Raw genomic sequence first — 23406 nt, forward strand, 5'->3', positions numbered from 1 at the left:
CTTAAATATCAGGGGACCCTGTCTCCCTTAGCTTAGAGGTCTACAAGGGGGCTTGATTTGGTTCAGGTTGGGAAAGTCACAGGCTACAGCTTATGGATTTCATTAAGGGCTTCCCAATCACAATTTGACAGCTACAATCATGGTTTTTAACTTGCATTACTGGGTATAAGGCCTGTTAGAAATCCCATTTTAAAAACAACTCCAACTTTTAACAAAACTGAGTATGTGTCAGCTAATTAATGCCATCAGTAATTTGGTTATGGATTCAAAGCCTACCCTGAGCCAGTAGCTCAGTGGGTCCAGCAGAGTAACAAAGTACTGTGTGGGAACAACTGAGCTGGTAATTAAGTGAGGATTAAGAGATTCTAAGAAATTAATAGAATTTAATTCAGAACAACTCTTAATTAAGGTACTAACACACATGGGGGAATATAGGTTAAATAGTGCTATAGCAATAACCACATAGGGAGCAGACTTAATACAATATATCAAGATGAGGCTGGGGCCTGCATATAGTTTGGGGAGAAGTAAACAATATTAGAAATACATCTTAAATAGATATTATATCAACCTTAGGAAAAAATTGACTCTTGAGTCCATTATAAAAAAAATCATATTCCAAAGTGTATTACAGTACAGTCTTTATTTCTTCAAAAAAAGAAGTCTCATTGAGTTCAACGAGACTTCTCAGTAAGTGCATATAGGCTTGTAGTTTAACAAACCAGTAACCTTCCAATACCATTCCATAATCAAGAGATATTCTTGGTTCATTAAAAACGTTATCATCCCTAGCAATGCTCTCCAAGACTTTCTGATAATTACTGCAACTTTTCATACATCATTTCTGATACATAAAACCATTATCAAAGAAACATAACTGCACTTGAGCATTAAATAGCTCCAACAGTCAGTTGTATCACGGAAGTTTCTTTGGACTACCCAAATACAATAGCACTAGGCTTTTATTAGACCTATTGGTCTAAAATTGATTATTAGACAAAACTATGTTACAGTGCCAATAGACTGGCTTCTTATGGGGCAGCATAAGAAACAAAAACAATTTTAAAAGAGTTGTAACAGAACACCCTTACCATTTCATCAATTTACCTTTACATATCAAGCAAATTCCAAGAAAAAGCAAACCATAAACTTTAGCCCTACTTTTCCAGTATATGGGATCAATTCAAACCCACAATATATAACTTCATAATGGCAACAGCTGCCTGGCTGTTCCACACCAGCTATTTATGCCTAACCCCACCCACTTATCCATCAATTAAAAAAAACAAACAGAAAAATAGATTAAACTGAGTTACAACAAATCACACAGGTAAAGAGTATGTGTATCTTTCTTTTAGGGTTTTATAGTTGATCATCCAAGTTAGAAAATTATGGTAATAGACAATAAAGGGTACAGAGATTCCACCTTGTTCAAAATGACATGTATTTCATTTAGATCTGACAATTTCAGTTAAAGAAACAGTATTAGTTCATGGTCTTTTCACCCTAATGTGGATAATTATCTTTACTCTCATGTGCAACCCAATCTAGTGCATGCCAGAATTCAGATCTATTGAGTTCATGTGTGCTTACTTTCAAGTGTGCATACAATGCAGTACAAATTCCTGTTAAAGTCATCCAGGTAGAGTAAGGCTGAAATCCTATAGCACTTACCTGGGAGTAAGTCCTAATTCATTAAGTGAGACTTACTTCTGGGTAGACATGCATAGGCTTCTGCTGTAAGAGCGTTTGTAGAATCATCAATTAACACTTTTCGCCCTGTGTCATCAATGACACATTTTATAGGCTCTCCTAAAGTCTTTGCAGAACTGGTGGTCATTTGTTCTAGCTACATATGACTGTCAATATGTGTACAGGTAAAAAGCCTCAAATGATCATCATTCAAAGACTTATGCTTGTGCAATTATGTTACATGCCTGCACAGACTTTAACCTCTAGTTTTAACACAGGCTTGCAAGAAGAAGCCAGATTTGTCTGGACAGTATAAAATCACAGTTTGATTTTGAGTTTTTCTTTGTTGGAACAATAGTGAAATCCTAGGCATATATCTACTCAGAAGTAAGTAAGTCTGGCAAGCAGAAAACCCAACAAGTGAAGATATCACCATCACCAAATCTCAATGCCAGGAAAAATTTCACTTGTCAAATTTCTGCTTAGCATGTAGTATTTAAAAGGTACAAGAGATTGACAGAACATAGTAGCAAGTTTAAAGCAAATGTTTAATGTATTTCATTGAGTAACAAATTGTGGCTAATTCTCTAGTTGAGGAAATAAAGGCATTCATCTATACACCACAAAATGTTCAGTTTCCTCCTACCAAAGGATACTTATGTAGGGCTCAATCCTATCCAACTTTCCAGCACTGGTGCCGCCTCAGTGCAGCCCCAAGGTAAGGGAACAAATGTTCCCATACCTTGAGGAGGTCTCTATGAGTGCCTCCCCATCACAGAAAGCAGTGCATACCCCATTGGCACAGTAGCACTGGCACTGGAAAATTGGATAGGATTGGGCCTGTAGTGTTTTACAGTCAGAAAAGAATACCTGTTAGTTGAATTGGCCATTGTATGAGTGTAACATTGATTAACAGCCCAATCCTATCCACACTTTCCTGGGAGTAAGCCCCATTGACTTTAATGGAACTTACATTTGAGTAGACATGCATAGGATTGGGCAGTACGATGAATGATTTAATACAGTAGGCAGGTCTTTTTCTCTCCCAGAATGTCTGTAAATACCCTCTTTAAAATAAAAAAAGCAAATCTTGTAATCCTACCTCTGAACTGGAGGGACTCTTCTGCCTAGAAGTCCAGGTGGCTTTAATAATCAGTGCATTCCCAACATTTGCTGCTTTAGGCTGAGGATAAGGTTGTTGCAGCTGATGGCATTAGCTCATTCTAATGTGCTCAGATTGAAAGTTTGAGAAGCAGGCCAGAAATATTTTTTTCCAAGTACCTCTGGGACTGGTGAATTATGCTTGAAGAGCCCTAAACCTATAATGATTTTTCAAATCTAGGCTCTAATTGAGATCTTGTTTCCATTTGGGATGACAATCCTTACTGAAAACAAACTGCAGCTCACTCAGTGGCATCCCTTTGAATTGATCTAGCAGTCCTTTTACAGATCAGTGACTGTGGGGCCCTCTGCTGTTTTCAGGCTTTAATAGAATGGCATCAGAAATCCTGACATCAGTTTTTTAGTGTTGGTCTTGGACAGAGGAAAGAACACAAAACATTCTCTGCTGAACCAGCTATTTAATGGATAGTCTGATTGTTTTTAACTCCTGTAGCAGATCTTATTAATTATAAAATTGTGAGTTGTCTTCTGCAGTGATGGCAATTCTTCTCTGCTGGCAAAAAATAGCGTGGGGGGGAAATTTCGGTCCTTTTTAGTTGTAAAAAAGAAAAGCATTTCCCCCCTCAAAATTTCTTCCTTGGGCTGAGCACCTTCAGTATGCTAGTGCAAAATTTCTGGAAAGCTAGGAATATGTTTCCATGAAATAGACTCTGACCCATGCATGAATTGTAATAGATTGCTGTTTGTTGTGGCAGTGTTGCATTCGCACTGGTTTGCTGGTTGCTGCTGCAGATTCTCAGAGCCAGTGGAACATACCCCGATGATCAGTGAAAACATTCCATAATGACATTTTGGCCTTTGTGGAATAGCAATACAAAAGGCAACAGTGACTCATAGAGGCAGGTCCAAATTGAGTTGGGATTGGAATAGGCTTACTGCGCAGTAGCTAACCTGCATGGTGTTTCCTTTTCCCCACTCCTTCAGGAGTTGCCTGATTGCAACCCAAGGCTACAGATGGTCCCTTTGAATGCTTTGAGGCAACAGAAGAATCTGCAGTTGCTACACCTTCTACCCCATTTCTCTCTCACCCATCTTGCTGTTGCAAGCAAGACACAGGAGGCAGGTTGGGCAAGAAGCTGCATATTCTTTCACTGCCTCAAACCATTTAGAACAGGGGTGTCAAACTCGTGTCACACAGTGGGCCTCCTCTGCTGTCCCCACACCCTCCCGGACCTCTCCCTGTCCTTCCCCTGTGCCAAAACACCCCTCCCCGCTCTGTTTCACCATCCTACCGTCCTTTCCTGCCCTTCTGCTGCCCGGCACAGCACCTATCTGCTCTGGTGGCTGACGGGCTGGATACAGGGCCAACAGGATGACACAGTCCTTCCCACCAGCACTGCCTACTTGTAAGCCATCACAAACTTGCTTTATTGGTACATTTGTGACAGCTAGCCCTGGCACAGCACCTACTAGAAAACTTGTTATCTAAGCCAGCTGTTTTTAACTGATGTGCCACAGCACACTGGTGTGCTGCATATGGTCCACAGGTGTGCCACGGTAGTTTGGGGGAAGGCAATTTATTAGTAGGGCCTTTGAGGATGTGAGTCCTCCTCCGTCGGCAACACAGTGTGCCTTGTCAGTTGTCAAAAAATTGATCGTATGCCCTGAAAATTTTAGCACCTTGTCAGTGTTTCATGAGATGAGAAAGGCTGAAAATCGCTGTTCTAAGCAATATAGTCTTCACTGCCCTTCTGAAGGCAGGCAGCGAGGGAGCCTGGCAAACTTCTTTAGGGAAGCTATGCTATAGTTTGGATGCCACAGCCAAAAAGTGCTGTCCCTTGTGAACACCTATTGCTCCTCAAAAGCCAGGCAGACAGGAAGGAGGGCCTCCCTGTATAGGAACAAAGGTCATGGGCAGGTTTGCATGGCAGGAAGCAGTTCTTGAGATATGTTGGTCCCAAGTTGTTTATGTTTCAAAGATTAAAACAAGAACCTTCAGTTGAATAGAATACACTGGCATAGGATCAATCATCATGTCCTTGTTTACACGTTGCCTCAAATTAACTGTGCTATTCTATCACTAAAGACAGGAGTGATAATAAAATTAAAATTATACATAATTTAAAAATTATGTAATTTTGTGCCCATCTCATAGCATTATACATCAGAGCAACAGCAAACAAAAAACTCTTGATTTCACCCAAAATAACACATGCACAATTACCATTTATTGATCTAGGACAGGGGCAGAAAAACATTTTGGCAGGAGGGCCACATCATCTCTCTGACACTATGTAGGGAGCCAGGAAAAAAAAAAGAAGAATTAATTTACATTTCAAATTTGAATTTATATGTACATAAATGAATACATTAGAGACAAAACTTCTATGAATGAGTTTTACTGAGCTTATTTATAATACACATGAGAACTATAGTACAGGCATGTAGAACCACATGAGAATTATGAACTGTTTGCTACACACCTCTTGCACAGTGAAAACATACAGACCAATCCAGAAACACAGCAAGATATAAGTTGTTCAGAGGCATTGAGGAGGGAGTGGTTAAAATAATGCCCAGGGAAAAGCAGAAAACACATATAAAAGACTATAAAAGACCTTTATGTCTCCTATTATGGAGACTATAAAAGACCTTGCTGTAACTCAGCCCTGCAGCTCACGTCTGGTGGTCATGACCAGCAGTCACAGGCCAGCATGGGCTCCAACAGTCTCTGATAGTCCAGAGGCTCCTTGGAGACTGGGGACTCCCTTCAGGCCAGATTGGGGGTCCCTGAAGACTGCAAATGGCCCCCAGGCTAGGGTCTGCTCACCCCTGTTCTAGGAGATTGATCCTATGCAGTTTGGGGCACCTTGGTTCAGTTAGGGGCTCTTAATTCTACCTTGGATTGGACTGGCACTTTACCAGGTAATTTCAGCACCAAGGTGGCATAGGTTTTGTCTTCTCACTAATGGACTGTTGATTAAAATACCTGAAAGATAGACACCCCCCCCAAACAAGTTGTAAAAGAAGTTTCACCATCAAGGATTCTACTAGAAAGTATTCAGGTAGTGGAAAAGTTTGCTCTATATTTTTGATTTGCTTACTAGCCTAATTAATTCCATGTTTGGATAGTTGTTTAGCTTGCACAATTATCATTAGAAATCTTTGATATATGTCTGCACCTTCTATATATGACATCCTTTTATTTACTGGGTCCTTTCAAGTAAGGCTCCTTTTTAACAGTGATAAAGATGTAGAGTAAGTAACTCTGTTATTACACATTCCTCAGTTTTTCAAAAGGAAGTTTTTATTAGAAACACATTTCTTCTATCAAACAGTCCAGTGAATAACATTTTTGCTCTTTACTGGAATATTTTGAAAGATTTACAATGCATTTTATTTGCAGGGTAATGCATTTTATGTTTGTAGAATCCAGCTTGGTGAATCCTTACATCAGGGGTGCTCACACTTTTTTGGCTCGAGAGCTACTTTGAAACCCAGCAAGGCCCAGAGATCTACCAGGGGGGAAGGAAGCGTCTGACAGACACCCCCTTTAATGTATGGAGCCCCTGCTGGAGTCTAGTCAGTTTCATCAGTTTTGTTGCTGCATGCCTGAAGAGCAGCTAAAGTGTCAGTTTCAGTGTCAGTTTAGTGTCAGCTAAATATGTCAGTTTCGTCTAGTCACTAAACAAAACTGACATATTCAGTTTGGAGAGACAGGGCTCTGCGATCTACTCATTTTGCCTCGCGATCTACCGGTAGATTGCGATCCACCTATTGAGCACCCCTGCCTTACATGATTAAATGGACCTTCCTACCAGTGAATTTTGTACTACCAGTGAGTTTTTATTCCTGAACTGTAAGTCTTTGATAAACTAGGGAAAGCTGATCTAACTGTTTCTGAATTTGGCTTACTATCTCTCTTTATATATTTGTTCTGATGGTCAGCCTCACCTAAAGTGTTTATTTCTCAATTATTTCCTAATTAAGGTGAACAGAAATTAAGCTGTGACTATTACAGCATGTTAGATCCAAGTAAAACACATTGTAAAATTTCCTCTCAATCTAAAAGTTCATTAAATTAAACTTTTTTAATTAAGCTGTGACTATTGCAGCATGTTAGATCTAAGTAAAACACATTGTAAACTTTCCTCTCAATCTAAAAGTTCATTAAATTAAACACGTGGCAAAACGTGAGGTGTTAGATGAAAGCAGATAGTCTTGCCCATCCTGAGCTCGTCTGTGAATAAACTTTGCAAGGGTTCATCTGTTGATCAATTAAGATTTTATAATTAGGGTGTCCTAAACTTAGGTTAGCAAAAATTTATTTTGGGCCCAATCCGATCCAATCTTCCAGTGCTGGTGCAACCATGCCACTGGGGTATGTGCTGCATTCTGTGAGGGGGGGGGGGTCTCAGAGGCCTCATCAAGGTAAGGAAACATTTTTTCCCCATTAGGGCTGCACTGTGGCTGTATAGGCGCTGGAAAGTTGGATATGATTGGGCCCTTTGACTGTTCATTCTCTGAGAATACAGTCAGTTCTCTTTATATGCGAATTCACTATCTGCGAGAGGCAGAATTGCCATCTGCGCCTCTGTTCTCATTATCTGCTATGCTGAGACCTTCTGGAGGCTGCAGGAACCATCAGAATGGTACCTGTGACCAGCATGAACCCCTTTAAAATGGCCAATGGAAGCTTCCGCCTGTCATTTTAAAGGGTCTGTGCTGATTGCAGGTGCCACTCCGAAGGTCCCTGCAGCCTCTGGAAGGTCTCTGCAGCATTCAGAGATATTTTGGCACTTCCTGCTGCACTCTGCTGGCTTACTGAGAGTCTCTGTTGGATAGGACCCATTCCCCCACCCCAGGGCACCCCTTGAACCCTATTGATCCCATAGGATCAATGGTTTGTTATTTGCGAATTTGTTGTCCATTAGGGTTTCCAGGAACCTAATGGATAATGAAAATTGACTGTAAATATATTACATTACAGATTGAGCCTACTTATCTGCAGATTTTCCTTTTGTGAATCTGGCTCAATGCAGGTCTCCTGAACCCATGTTGAGCCAGAAATGACTCAACCTGAATCCTCCAAAGGGGATCAGAAAACTAGAAGCTGGAAAACAGGAAGTTGCTTTTGGGGGGGGGGGCCTCTAGGAGGCATTCTGAAGCCCACAGAGGCTGCAGGCAGACATGCATGGCCTCTGTGGGCTTTAGAAACCATCTGGAGGTGACCGGAGCAGAACTCCAGTCCCCTTCGCAGGGTTTAAAGGGCCAAAAACCATGGATTTGCTTATCCATGGTTCTCGGTATTCGCGGAGAGCAGATCCCTCGCAGATGCTGAGTCCTCACCTGTAGTGTCTTTACTTTAAACATTATTTTAGCAATACAGTTAAATGAAAGCAGATATTAAAGGATAAATCCTAGTTTTTTACAGCATAGGTTGAGGTATTGAAGTAGCTGCTTTCCAACAAAAAAATGTTCTGCACAATGCTGCTTGGTGGAGGTTCCACAGGTAAAGTTTTTCTCAACATGAAGATGTGCTGATTGAGAGTCACTTGCCACCTGCCTGTTCTGCAACTAGTTAAAGGCTCAGAAGACCAATGGGAGGGGGAAGGTGACAAGACAAGTGCTGATCCATTGGCTTCTGTATTTAGAATTCAAGCTGCCCTTGTACAGAAGTGATCCCACCCCCCAAATGAGAGACTACAACATTGAGGGCACAATAAAAATTTCTTAAGTGTTGGCTATTTCCTTACCAATTATACCCTCAACTTTCTGCTGGTGTTTCCACAGGTAGGTTTGTACTTTGGAATTTTCAAGGTGAGCTAGCCAGGTCAGGAGTTCCCCAAATACCAAAGTCTTATTTATACAGAATACATTTTCTTCATAGCTTTTTATTGTTCTAATTGTAAACCATCTGGAGCACCTTAGGAGGAAGGCGGGATATAAACCTTTTAAACACTGTAAATACTTGTAAAATTGTACCTGGCAGCCTGATTTTAGGTTATGAAAAGCTTCAGCTACCCAAGTCTAAGACTGTTTTCTTAATGGATCTGTTCAGGATTTACACTGGCATAGCTGAAAAAAAGTATTCAACTTAATTCATATAGTTACTCATACTCTGTTGTTGGGTGTAGCAGGTATGTTTTGCCACACCAAAGGAAGGCCATTCAAAACATCTCTTTTCCTTAGGAAAAACAAAAGAATGCTCTCTAATGTTTCTGATGGAATCATTTCCTCATCCTGCCTTAAATAGGCTGCTGAATTATAATTATTTTAAATCTAAAGGAGTCTTTGTCTTTGACAGCTGTACAACAGGAAGAAATTGAACAAGTGAGGCTTCCCTAGCAATGCAGCTCCCCAGTAGAAAAATATCTACCTGTTGAATGGCTACCTGACACAGCCCTTGAAGGCACAAGTGACAACCAAAGTAATGTAAGTTACACCAATACCTTCTTTGCAAAAGAGAGATGAACTTTCTCTCTGTTCTATTGCTTTCAGAAATGTCTACCTTTTGGGTCACTTTGTTCTCCATTTCTCGCTTTGGACAGTTTATTTGCTATTTAGACATTCAATTTCTCCTACTCGTTATGGATCATTTTAGGAAAAAGGTTTGCTCTAAAATAATAAAAGAGCTAATTTTGACTGTGATGCAACTTCCATCTTTCTACCAGCAGATGTCAGCTCATAACTGAATTTCATTTATTTTGGAAACTAGATAATGTGTTGGTCCATTAGGCAGGGAACAATCCAAAGTACAGCGATACCTTTATTAAGACCAATTAAAATGTTACAAAGCTTTAGAGTTCTCCAGAGCAATTCTTCAGGCTGGATGTTATGCAAGATAAAAGGTGGGGAAAGAATAGATAAAGTGCGTCATGATGGAGAAGCTCCCAACAAGCCTATTATTAAAACACAGGAATCCAAGCTTCTACTGTTTGGTGTGAAAAATACCAGGCGCTAGAAAGGAGCTAAGCAAAATCAGTTCAGAAATCTATCAAGTATCTTTTCAAAAAGCAGGATGCTTTGATTGGTGCCTAGAAACAAAAATAATTGTTTTTAGCTTTTAATGTGGACTAGCACACTTTCCATCATTTTGAAGGGCAGAAAATCCTGAGAAAGGGCTCAGTGAGTGACATGACAGGGCCCAATCCTATCCAATTTTCGAGTGCCGGTGCAGCTGTGCCAATGGGGCATTTGCTCCCTTACCTTGGGGCTGCATTGCAGCTGCACCAGTGCTGGAAATTTGGTTAGGATTGGGCCCACAATGAGTACACCGGTATTCTCAGTTCTCTGTCAATGGTGACTACAGCAGTAGATTTTGGAGGTGAGTGTGGATACATGAGTGTATGGGGGCGGAGTTTAGATCAGTGGCCAAGCACATAAATGGTATGCAGAAAATTCCAAGTTTAGTTTCCTGACATCTCCAGGATAAGACAGACTTTGTCTGAAACCTTGAAAAGCTCCTACCTGTCAGAGAAGACAATATAGTACTGAGCTAGATGGACTAATGGCCTGACTCAGTGTTCAAATAGGGAGATAGTCCATTCCCAAAAGGTATCCTAGATTTTAATCTGTGAACCTCTGTTCCATATAATTCAGCCAAGAACCTCTCCTAACCCATAGCCCTCCCCTGGGTGGATTCCATTTCAAGGTCATGCTCAAATGCAACAAAGAAGCAGAGGACAGATGTGCATGTGGATTGCAACAACCTTCCTCACCCCCATGTCCATTTGTTGATTGGCATTTCTGTGCACAGTCTCTGTGTGTGAGTGTGTAGGTTCTGTGCAGAAGAATCAATCCACACTGGGGGTGAGAGCCAGGTGACACAATCTCCCCCTTCCTTCGTTGAGCAATTTACATAGGCTCATGTTATTTGTGTATTTTTCAGGACACCGAGAATTTTAAGTCCTGTTCGGGTCCAATACAAGTAAGAGTGACCAACAGTAGAACAAAGCAGGGCTCTTGTATTTTTTATCAGTTGTGCAAAAACAAAGGGGAAGGTAGTATGTGTAACAGGAATGAGAATAAGTGCATCTACCAAAATTACTTCTTTTACACAGCTAAAAAGGTTATGGAGCCCTTAACTCCATAAAAGGCAGAGTTTTCCCGATTGTACTGTTTGAGGAAATAATGGGTTGGTTCTCCAGCTCTTAAGCCCATATTCCTTCCAGCTCCTAGGAGGGAGCTTCTCCTCCTTCAGGAAGTGCTTGTGTCTTCCTGAACAGGTTTAGCTCAGATTTGAGACTATAGCCCAGTTATGCAATATCTACACTCTTTATCAGTATATTCGCTGGAAGTGTTTTTCACTTATCCATACTGCACATATTAAGACCATCCCTCTTCATCCATACCAAGATTTTCAATATTAGGTTCAGGATTGGGGGCAGGATCAAGTCCCTCATGGAGGTAAAGTCTACTCTCATTTTATCCAGTGGGTAGACCTTCCCTCTGTTTTGAGCTGCGGTGACAGAGAATGAATTTGCCTTGCATGCCCAGAGATGAGTTTCTGGAGTTTAGATCTAATTTTGTATTTCTCCCCCTGGTAGGACAGAGGTTCAATAGGATCCCCTGCAGGCTTTAGGGGAAGCACTTTTCAGGACACTCAGAAGATGTAGCTTGACTTAGGAAGAGGCACACACCTTTGTATGAGATGCAGTGTCTGATGAGTAGTGCGTCCCAATGCTTTCAAGGCATGAGCATTACAGTGTATCTGGTTTTTGTGCAGTGATTCTATAAATTACTGTGAATATGGGTTCTAAAGAACAGGTGGAGATGGGAAAAAGAAAAAAAAACATGGGAAAATGGAAAAATGAAATGTAAGATAGCTGCTCATAGTTTGGAACTAAAGCTTGAGGGGCTAAAACCTCATTATGTAATGCTAGAACTTCTGAAACATTTTCATCATTGACTTTAACACTTTGTTGATGATGTATAATGTTGTTTATTCTATCATGCCACAAAGTTTTTTCCTTATGGCATTAGGCATTTAGGATGCTTTTGAACTTGGAATGGCTTTGGAATGAGTTAGAATTTTTCTCATTGAAATTAATGTAATAACTGTACTTTTAATTTAGATTTTAGCTATAAGGGCCATTTTCAGGTATGGATAATGGAAAATTAGGTATGGATAATGAGGGAAGATCTATGGCCATGGAGAAAAGAGAGAGGAAGCTCTTGTTTGTGATTCAACTCGTTTTTAAAGTTTTCGTCCATCTGGTGAAATGGCTCATGTTGCAATAAATGTGTTGGTCTTTAACATACCAGAAGAAACTTTGTTGTTCTTCCGCACTAATTTCAGGCACTGCTGACTTGAGTTAAGGACCAAACTGTGCTTCTTTCTTTCTTTCTTTCTTTCTTTCTTTCTTTCTTTCTTTCTTTCTTTCTTTCTTTCTTTCTTTCTTACCTACCTACCTACCTACCTACCTACCTACCTACGAGGGGATCTAACCAGGGGTCCTGACAACAGTGCTCCCCCCCCCACTATTATTTGCTCTAGGAAGAAAGCTGCCAATAAGTCATGCTACAAAGAAGCAATTGGGTTGGCAGTGAAGTCAAGGTTTGTTCCACCGCAAAGAATTTTTTAAAAATCACATGAAAAATTATGCAGATTTATTTCTAGGTGCCAAATCTGATTAAAATACAAAAGTTCTAAAAATTTTTGGAAGAAAAGACAGCACCATTTGTGCAAAATGTTATCAGGCTAAGTGGAAGAACCACATGGCCCAAAGAGTGGTTTGCAGGCATATGACATGTGGCCAAGCCACATGAGGTTTTGTTTTTGTTTTACTTAAAGCAGCTGTAGGGGTTTTGATTGGAGCAGTGGGAGAGGGGGTGTTCAATCCCTTTCCCCAGACCATGGTCCTAATAAAACACATACACCCCAGCTACTTTTAGTCTTGCTTAGAAAAATACAGGCATAGACATATGTGTATGATTGTTTCATTCTGGAATTCAGACCTCTAACAGGCAAGTAGGAAGTGTTGAACCCCCTTTCTCCAGCATCACTGCTTTGATCAGAATCAGAGCCCCTGGTAGCTACTTTGGAGTTCAAAATATCCAGAGATTGAATTCTAGAACTCCCATACCACATGTGGTTTGACCCACCTACATGATAGGGCTGACCTTAGATCAAATCATGCCTTGATCATTTGTAGCCCCTTCCATTTGTTCAGTGTTTGTTTTCTCTTTTACAAAGGTGATGCATAATTTGCATGCATGATTTATTTGTATTGATATCCATGAATCTTTCTATTTGTATTTATACCTACCCTACATAACCAAATAAAAATAAATTCATTTCTTAGTTTTATCCAGTCCTCTTAATTTTAAGAGTAACAGACATGTCCACTTTTGTCCCTCCTATCTCACACCCAAAAGAGTGACCTGCACCAAAATCCAATCCTGAAGGGAGATTTCCTACCCTCCACAGTGCAATCCTAGGCATGTTTACTCAGAACCTCACTTTGTTCAATGGGGCTTACTCCCAGGAAAGTGAGTCCAGGATTGCACCATTGAATCCTCACAGGAAAAATAGGCTGTATGTGTGATAAATAAAATATGAGCCCTTGAGGTTTGACCGGCAATTTATCACTATAGGCCCAGTCCTATCCAACTTTCCAGCGCTGATGCAGCCATGTCAACGTGGTGTGTACTGCATGCTGCAAGGGGAGGGGGTACCCTTACCTCGGGGTTGCGTTCTGGCTGCATCAGAGCTGGAAAGATGGATGGCATTGGGACCTCAGTGTAGGAAAATTTTTACGAAGATGCAGGTGATATGTATGCATACACACACAATGTGCATTTCTCTACATCTAGCTTGTTTTAGCAAATTAACAGGTGATATTGCCAACTGTGATATTTCTTGATGAAATATTCTGAATTACAGCTGTTCTTCCAATGACTCTTTTAAATGTTCATTTTTTCTACAACTGTTTTTATTTTTCTTTCTCTTTCAGTTTTTATTTCAAGTTTTCCAAATGGATGTGATTGGATGGAAAAGTTTTCACTTAAAACATACAAAGCTGGCTTGTACAGAATCAGGCCATTGGTCCATCTCACTCAGTACAGGCTACACTGACTGGCAGTGTCGTGTGGGTTCTAGACCTGCTTCCCTTTCTTCTTTCGTCCCTGCCATATGTGTTTCTGGCTAGTACATGCTGCTAAGAACAGCGTAGGAGCTGCCTGTGCTGTGCGAGGAAGCAGTAAGTATTCACTTTGGTAGCTGAACACAGAAATGCCTCAATAACCAGCACCAGCGCAGATTACTATCACTCCCCCCAATCCAGAACCATGGCGCCTCTCTGATATTTTTGCAGGTGTGCAGGCTGCCATCACTTTAAAGGACACAAGCAATTCGACACACAAATGGTGTGCACCTCTGTTGACATGAATGGAAGAGCCCTTACGGGCAAGAGAGCAGGACATGTGTGCACCAGATACCAATAACAGATCTGGTCAGAGTGATTGACCTGGAGAGGTTTATGCCATTGTAAATAGTCTTCAAATCCCCTCCAGTCCATTTAAACAATTTCATAAACCTCTGGCAGCATTCATAAGATTATCCAAGAGTTCCGTCCATTGTGTTTTAAGATCAGTACAGCTGGTGTTTTTTTGTTTTTTGTTTTAATTCTATATCTTAGCTATTCACTATCTTGGTTAGGCCTACACATTAAAAGCCGAGAGGATATCAAAACAGAAATTACATGGACAGCCTGCTCTTTAAAGCTGAATACTGCATAGTTCTTATTGTGAAGCATCTCTTTAGTGCAGCTCAATGTTCCAGGCGCTTAGGAAATTAAAAATCTGTTAAATTGTCAATTCGTAATGTTTGAGGTCTTGAATTCAACATGGACTTCCTATATGCAAGTCACAAACGGTAGTAAATATACCCTCTTTTGGCATGAGTTTTCTTTTTGCAGGAGGCTGATTGGAATGTTTGCTATGCAAACATGGTACAATGGGAGTTGATTAAACATTAACAAATCAGATTGTGCAGGCTATACACAAAAGTGAGTCGTTTGGCTCATCTCTCTGTTTTTTCTACAGTTAAAATATTCCATCCAAAATATCAGTGTGGTCTTTTTTCATGGAAGGTATCAATGGAAGATACAGATTCTCTTTAAAATGATGTCCTGACCCAGTTAGGCATTGGGTGAGAATGAAAAGATCCATATGTAAGACATACAGTTTTTTTAAAAAAACACAAAAAAAAGTATTTTGAAAGCTAGGAATTTGGCTAGTTTTGCATCATTGAACAAGAATGGCTTTAATTAAACTGGGCAAGAGGTTGTTTAGGCAGGGGGAAACTACACTTTAGTAGCATCACTGTTGATTCCTATCCTACTTTCTAAACCATGGTTGAATCCTTTTATCCACAATTCTCCTTTCCTTGCTATAAGATCTTACCTTTCCTTGAAAGGGGGAGGGGGAAAGCATTGTGTGATATGTTTAATGGTTGCAGAAATCTCAGCAAGAAAAGTCACTACATCTGTACCATTGCATTCATCTAGATGCCAAGTTGAAGCCAAGATGTGGTAATGTTTTGCCTCAAAGCAGTTGTCCCAGTGAACCTTAACCTTGATCTTAAGAGACTTTCTCGCTGTTCCTCTGACAGTTTGTTAATTCTTCACTTCAGGGCCTCTTTTGAGCTAAAACAGCCATGAAGGACAAATTGTTCTAGACAGCTTTTCTTTCTCTATGAGTAACAAAAGCCACAACGCTCATTTTGTATTTGCTTCCTATACTTTTTTACAGGTGAATGATTTCTGAGGATAAGTACACGGTGTTATTCAGCCATGGCCAGGATCATCTGAATATGAATGAGCAGTCATGCTGAGAATATCTTGAATATCTTAATGAACAGGTAAAATATCACCAAGTTGAACTGAATGTAGCATGGTCAGTCCCCTGAGCTATGCATATTTCATATCGTTTAGATTCTTATTGTGCCATTTTGCAATACCCACTTTGGGCCCAATCCTATCCAACTTTCCTTTCAGCACCAATGCGGCGCAATGCAGCCTCAAAGTACGGGAACAAATATCCCCTTACCTTGAGGAAGCCTCTGTGATTTCCTCCCAACTGCAGGATGTAGCACACACCCTGTAGGCATGACTGTATCACTGCTAGAAAGCCGGATAGGCTTGGGCCCTTTATCAGTTACCAATGGAAAGAACATATGTGGGGCATATTTTGATCATGTATGTGTATTCAGCAACTACTGAGCATTTATTTGTGTGTTTCATATAATTCTGTACAAGGTGGTCATGAGTCTAGCAGATCCCTACATGAATATGGCCTTCGGTCCTTACAGCCCAATCCTGAGCTGTCCAGGATGCGCGGCTGCAGCGGCTCTGAAAATGACGGTCATCACATCCTGTGTGCTCCAGGCACAGCCTCCTCCTCCTCGGGAGAAGGGGACTTCTGTCCCCTTCCCCCGGGTAATCAGAGTAGCCCCCCAATGGGGATATTTGATTCACAGCCAACCAAAAGGTTGGCAGTGAATCAAGAACCTACGTGTCAGGCGGTGAGCATTGCTCCACCGGTCCTGCCTCCCTCCCTTCCCCTTGCAATGCCTCCTTCCTGCCCTCCCCCCACCTCCCCCCTCCCCAAAACACCTCCTCCTTGCCTCCCCCCATGCCTCCACTTACCTCTCCGCTTCTCAGCGGTCCCTGCAAGTGGTGGAGCTCCAGTGGCCGCCTGGCAGTAGCCCAGTGGCTACCACCGGCACTCGCCCGGTGGTAGGGCCCACAAATGGGCCGTAAGACCCATTTGCGACAGGGTGCGCCGTCAATATACCGGCACGCACTGTTCAAGATTGGGCCCTTAAGCAGCTGCTCACCAATGCTTTATTAATATTAAATTATTGTAGACCTTACTATAAATTGTAGGTCCCAATTATAAAAATGACAATGATCACAGCATGCTTCCTATGAAACATGGTTTTCATACTGTATATTTATATATGTATCTTGCTGTGCTGGGCAAACAGCTTTGCTAACTACTTTTGTAGCAATGTGGTATATAAAATAGTCTTAATAATAATGAGTTTAGGGTTTGTTATTTTAACTGATCATAGTACTACTAATGCTGCTGCTACTCATTAGCATTTGTGTAGTGTTCAGAGCTCTTCAGATATATTGTCTTACTATACAACAATCCTGTATAGTAAGTTGTTATTATCCCCCATTGTGCAGCTGAGGGGCTGAGCAGAGAGGAAGTGTCTCTCTGAAGGCCACCTAGTGAGAATTCATGGCAGAGGCAAGATTTGAACTGGGGATGTCCTGATTCATAGCTCCATCTCTTAGGAACTGTGCTACACTAACTTTCAGACAAAGTCATGATTTTCTTTTTCCTTGGGCCCACGATAATGGTTCACACATCTGTTGCTTTTCAGTAGCTGCAACGACATGGCTTTTGCTTCAGGAATCAACAACCATGAATATGCACTGCATCCCTTTATCAAAATCATGGTACAATTTTGTGCATGTCTACTCAGTATGCCCCTTTGAGTTTGATGGAACTGACTCCCAAGTTAGTGTGCACAGGATTGCTGCCTCAATACCTCTGTTCTTGGACAACTACGTTGGCATGAGTAGACAAGCACATAATGCTCCACTTTCCATATTTATGGATAGCTCTATTACCTATGATTTCTTGAGATCTATATTCCGAAATGCCGTGATCTGTGTTTAAATATCACTTTTGCTTTGCTAAATACTGTGTGTATCCGCAATACTGTTATTCACAAATTCCTGTTTGCCAGGGGGGTGGGGGTCAAGCCACAAGAGATTGGACAAACATGGGATATAGCTTGCTACTCTTTAGAAGGAAATTAATTTAGGGTGGATTGAATGTACTATAAGTTGTTTAACTAAAGTCTTTTAAATTAATGAAATCCCATATGTTGCTTCAGGAGATCACATGCAAGTTTCATTCAGAGAATGGCTGAAACTGGATCGTTAAGGTCATTTAGGTAACATCAACATTTTGTGTTCTCAAATGTAGCCTGTAATAAAAACAAACTAACTAAGTAAGTAGGTATCAAATAGATACAGTCTACTGCTGAGATATCATATTAACAAAATAAATAGTTACATAAGAACATAAGAACATAAGAACATAAGAACAGCCCCACTGGATCAGGCCATAGGCCCATCTAGTCCAGCTTCCTGTATCTCACAGCGGCCCACCAAATGCCCCAGGGAGCACACCAGATAACAAGAGACCTCGTCCTGGTGCTCTCCCCTACATCTGGCATTCTGACTTAACCCATTCCTAAAATCAGGAGGGGCAGGAGGTCTGGTCTAGAGGGTAGAGCCTCCATTTGCCTGAAGATTAACATCCACAAGGTCGCCAGTTCGAGGCCACCGGCACCGTGCGACCTTGAAGCAGCTGGCAAGCTGCAGCTGAGCTGTTCCATCTGCTCGGAGCGTGGGAGGATGGAGGCCAGAATGTTAAACCAGATCGGAGCGTAACATCTTGTATGTAGTGGTTCTTGAAAGAAAGAACCTTCTTTCAATTTGTAAAAATCCCTGCGTGGATTTAATAAGCCTGCCTGTGTAAACCGCCTTGAATAAAGTCTTGAATAAAGACCAAGAAAGGCGGTATATAAATACTGTATATTATTATTATTATATTATCAGGAGGTTGCGCATACACATCATGGCTTGTACCCCATAATGGATTTTTCCTCCAGAAACTCGTCCAATCCACTTTTAAAGGCGTCTAGGCTAGACGCCAGCACCACATCCTGTGGCAAGGAGTTCCACAGACTGACCACGCGCTGAGTAAAGAAATATTTTCTTTTGTCTGTCCTAACCCGCCCAACACTCAATTTTAGTGGATGTCCCCTGGTTCTGGTATTATGTGAGAGTGTAAAGAGCATCTCCCTATCCACTCTGTCCATCCCCTGCATAATTTTGTATGTCTCAATCATGTCCCCCCTCAAGCGTCTCTTTTCTAGGCTGAAGAGGCCCAAACGCCGTAGCCTTTCCTCATAAGGAAGGTGCCCCAGCCCCGTAATCAGCTTAGTCGCTCTATTTTGCACCTTCTCCATTTCCACTATGTCTTTTTTGAGATGCGGTGACCAGAACTGGACACAATACTCCAGGTGTGGCCTTACCATCGATTTGTACAACGGCATTATAATATTAGCCGTTTTGTTCTCAATACCCTTCCTAATGATCCCAAGCATAGAATTGGCCTTCTTCACTGCCGCCGCACATTGGGTCGACACTTTCATCGACCTGTCCACCACCACCCCAAGATCTCTCTCCTGATCTGTCACAGACAGCTCAGAACCCATCAGCCTATATCTAAAGTTTTGATTTTTTGCCCCAATGTGCATGACTTTACACTTACTGACATTGAAGCGCATCTGCCATTTTGCTGCCCATTCTGCCAGTCTGGAGAGATCCTTCTGGAGCTCCTCACAATCACTTCTGGTCTTCACCACTCGGAAAAGTTTGGTGTCGTCTGCAAACTTAGCCACTTCACTGCTCAACCCTGTCTCCAGGTCATTTATGAAGAGGTTGAAAAGCACCGGTCCCAGGACAGATCCTTGGGGCACACCGCTTTTCACCTCTCTCCATTGTGAAAATTGCCCATTGACACCCACTCTCTGCTTCCTGGCCTCCAACCAGTTCTCAATCCACGAGAGGACCTGTCCTCTAATTCCCTGACTGTGGAGTTTTTTCAGTAGCCTTTGGTGAGGGACCGTGTCAAATGCCTTCTGAAAGTCCAGATATATAATGTCCACGGGTTCTCCCGCATCCACATGCCTGTTGACCTTTTCAAAGAATTCTATAAGGTTTGTGAGGCAAGACTTACCCTTACAGAAGCCATGCTGACTCTCCCTCAGCAAGGCCTGTTCGTCTATGTGTTTTGAGATCCTATCTTTGATGAGGCATTCCACCATCTTACCCGGTATGGATGTTAGGCTGACCGGCCTATAGTTTCCCGGGTCCCCCCTCTTTCCCTTTTTAAAAATAGGCGTGACATTTGCTATCCTCCAATCTTCTGGTACCGTGGCTGTTTTGAGGGACAAGTTGCATACCTTAGTCAAGAGATCTGCAACTTCATTCTTCAATTCCTTAATAACCCTTGGGTGTATGCCATCAGGGCCCGGTGACTTATTGATCTTTAATTTATCAATGAGGTCTGAAACATCTTCTCTTTTAACCTCTATCTGACTTAACTCCTCGGTCAGGAGGGGCCGTTCGGGCAGCGGTATCTGCCCGAGGTCTTCTGCCGTGAAGACAGATGCAAAGAACTCATTTAATTTCTCTGCCATCTCTAAGTCTCCTTTTATCTCCCCTTTCCCTCCCTCACCATCCAGAGGGCCAACCGCTTCTCTGGCGGGTTTCCTGCTTCTAACATATTTGAAGAAGCTTTTATTATTCCCCTTAATGTTGCTGGCCATGCGTTCCTCATAGTCTCGCTTGGCCTCCCCTATCACCTTCTTACATTTCTTTTGCCACAGTTTATGTTCCTTTTTATTCTCTTCATTAGGGCAAGACTTCCATTTACGGAAGGAAGCTTCCTTGCCCTTCACAGCCTCTCTAACTTGGCTGGTTAGCCATGCGGGCACTCTCCTGGATTTAGTGGAACCCTTCTTTCTTTGCGGTATACACCTCTGCTGGGCCTCTATTACTGTTGTTTTAAGCAGCCTCCATGCACTCTGGAGAGACTGGACTCTTTTTACCCTCCCTTTCAACCTCCTTCTAACCAGCCTCCTCATTTGAGGGAAGTCCGCCCGTCGGAAGTCAAGGGTTTTTGTTAGAGATTTGCCTGGTATTCTTCCCCCAACGTGCACATCAAAACGGATCGCAGCATGATCACTGTTCCCCAATGGCTCAGTAACGTTTACATCTCTAACCAGGTCCTGCGTACCGCACAAAATTAAATCCAGAGTCACCTGTCCTCTGGTGGGCTCCTTGACTAGCTGATCTAAGCCACAGTCATTTAGCACGTCAAGAAATCCGGTTTCCTTATCGTGACCAGAACACAAATTGACCCAGTCAATATGAGGATAATTGAAGTCCCCCATGATTACAACCCTGTCCTTCCTTGTCACCTCCCTGATCTGTTTCCTCATTTCAAGGTCCCCATCAGATTTCTGGTCTGGAGGACGATAGCACGCCCCCAGTATTACATCGCTGCACAAGCCTGGTAATTTAACCCACAGAGATTCTACGGTGGAGTCGGACCCACCTTCAATCTCTACTTTGCTGGATTCTATCCCTTCCTTAACATAAAGGGCCACCCCACCTCCAACACGCCCCTGCCTGTCCCTCCTGTAGAGTTTATAGCCCGGGATTGCGGTATCCCACTGATTCTCCGCATTCCACCAGGTTTCCGTTATGCCCACTATGTCAATATTTTCCCTTGTCACCAGACATTCCAGTTCTCCCACCTTTGCTCGTAGACTTCGGGCATTCGCATAAAAGCATTTATACACGGAATGCCCCAGGATGGGCTGCTTATTTGCTCCTTTGTCCCCGCATCCTCTCATTGTGCCAAACCGTCTATCACATCCCATCACCCTACCTTTCCCAATTTCTTCTCCTACCCTGCCTTTGTCTTGTTGTTCTCTAACCTCCCCATCCTCATCCCATAGGGATGAGGAGTCCCGAACCGGATGCCCCTCGGCTCCTGTCGGCCTTCCCCCAGGCTCCTGTCGGCCTTCCCCCAGTTACATTCAGAGATAAACAGATATGCTAATCTTTTGGAATTGGTTGAGGCCATTGATGTTATGGGAAGGGGCCACAGGTAATGGTTGTATGATTTTTTATTTCCTTAAAAAAATGGAGGTTTATTTCTTGTCTGTTACATCAGCAGTTTCAAAGCAGTTGCTGTATTTATGTATTTTTATACTGATGATAGTTCTGTGCTTTTGTCTTCATTTAGGTCTCACTCTTAGACAACAATGGTGCAGGAGGTAGACAGTTTTCTATGTTTTTCCAGCAACTGATCACTCAGTAGAATGGACAAACTCAAGGCCAGGCTGTCCATGAAGCAACGTGAAACCATTATATCAAGTGACCAAGTTGGAGGGGGAGCAAACTGACAAGCCTCCAGCTTGTCTGCTGCGCCTCTCTCTCTCTCTCTCTCTCTCTCTCTCTCTCTCTCTCTCTCTCTCTCTCTGTCTCTCTAGTCTGCCACTCCATCTGGTACCCTGATCCTCTTCTGACTTGCTAAGTGAGGCAGGATTGCAGCAGCCCCCTTCTCCTTCCTGGAGAAGGAAGGAAGGAAGTTGCTACTGGAGGAAGAAGCTATTGCGACTCCAAATCCCTCTCCCCATCCGCTCAGCTGCTTACAAAAGCACCAAGTGGACAGGGAGAGGCGATCTGGAATCTACATAATAGAGGAATCACGTATCACATTTCGGGAAGCCTTGCACTTAGCATCTTGTGATCCTTTGGCATTCTTTATACCATCACATTTTGCCACCCTGGAGCTCAGGACTGTCAAGTTGTGAATTTGCTGGGCAACCATCTTGCCCTTCTAACTTTCATTCAAGGACTGCTGGAAGAATTGTGACTGCTTTGTTATCTTTGGCACCAGTGAATAGTAGCTGGAGGAGGCTACTGTGAGATCTTCCAAACTGCCTATCAATGTAATCTAATCTGTTAGTTTCATTGTTTGCATGTGGAAAGACTGAGGACCCAAAGCATCAGTAGTGACTATACTTGAGGGGCAGCCCATCTATGAGGCTGTTTTCCAAACTTAAGTGATCATGGTGCCCTTCTTTCACGGTTGACCTTTTCTTCCTGCCTCTCCCTGGCACCATCATCTTGGATCACATGAGATTTTGCATGATTCAAGATGGCGGTACCTGGGAGAGCTGGGAAGGCCACCAGCATCAGGGACACCTCACAGCACCCCTGTGAGCACACTGCAGTGCACGGTTTGGGAACAACTAGGCCAGGTGATGCTGGTTACATCAGCGGCAGATTGTGGGCAGGGGAGAGAAGGCAGCAGATTCAGGATGCCTTTCAACATCATCATGTTGGCAACCTTCAGTCTTGAAAGACTATGGTATCGCGCTCTGAAAGGTGGTTCTAAAGGCCTTTCAACAGGAGACTGCCATCACCTCCCTCCAGCTTTCCACGGCTGTGATCTGCATTGATCCACTATCCACCTAGTAAAAGCAAGTGGGAAGCAGGTCACCTGTCTCCTTACCTTGCTCTTGGTGCTATTTCTTCAGACACAGAAGTGCAGGACTTGTAGTTTGACTCATAGAGTCCATGCAAACAAAGGAGTGCCTTTGTTTGTGTGGTCCCTTTAAATCAAACTGAAGTCCCACACTTCCATGTTTGAAGAACCTACACCAGGAGCAAGGTAACAAACGTTTTTGTACAGAGGCTGGACCCGAGCCAGCTTCAGGTAGTGTTCCAGGTCACACTGCCCTTGCTGTACATTAGGGGTCAGAACAGCCCTCCTCTTCCTAAACCTCCTCAAGCTGTGTCCAATGAGGATTGTTGCTTTCTTATTTATAAGCTGCCTTGGAGGTCCTTTGGGACCAAAAGTGCAGGCAATGAAACAAAGTAAATTCTACTACTGTATTTGTGTACCTCTGTGGATGTG

The sequence above is a fragment of the Tiliqua scincoides genome, chromosome 4 (assembly GCF_035046505.1).
Source record: "Tiliqua scincoides isolate rTilSci1 chromosome 4, rTilSci1.hap2, whole genome shotgun sequence".
NCBI lineage: Eukaryota > Metazoa > Chordata > Lepidosauria > Squamata > Scincidae > Tiliqua > Tiliqua scincoides.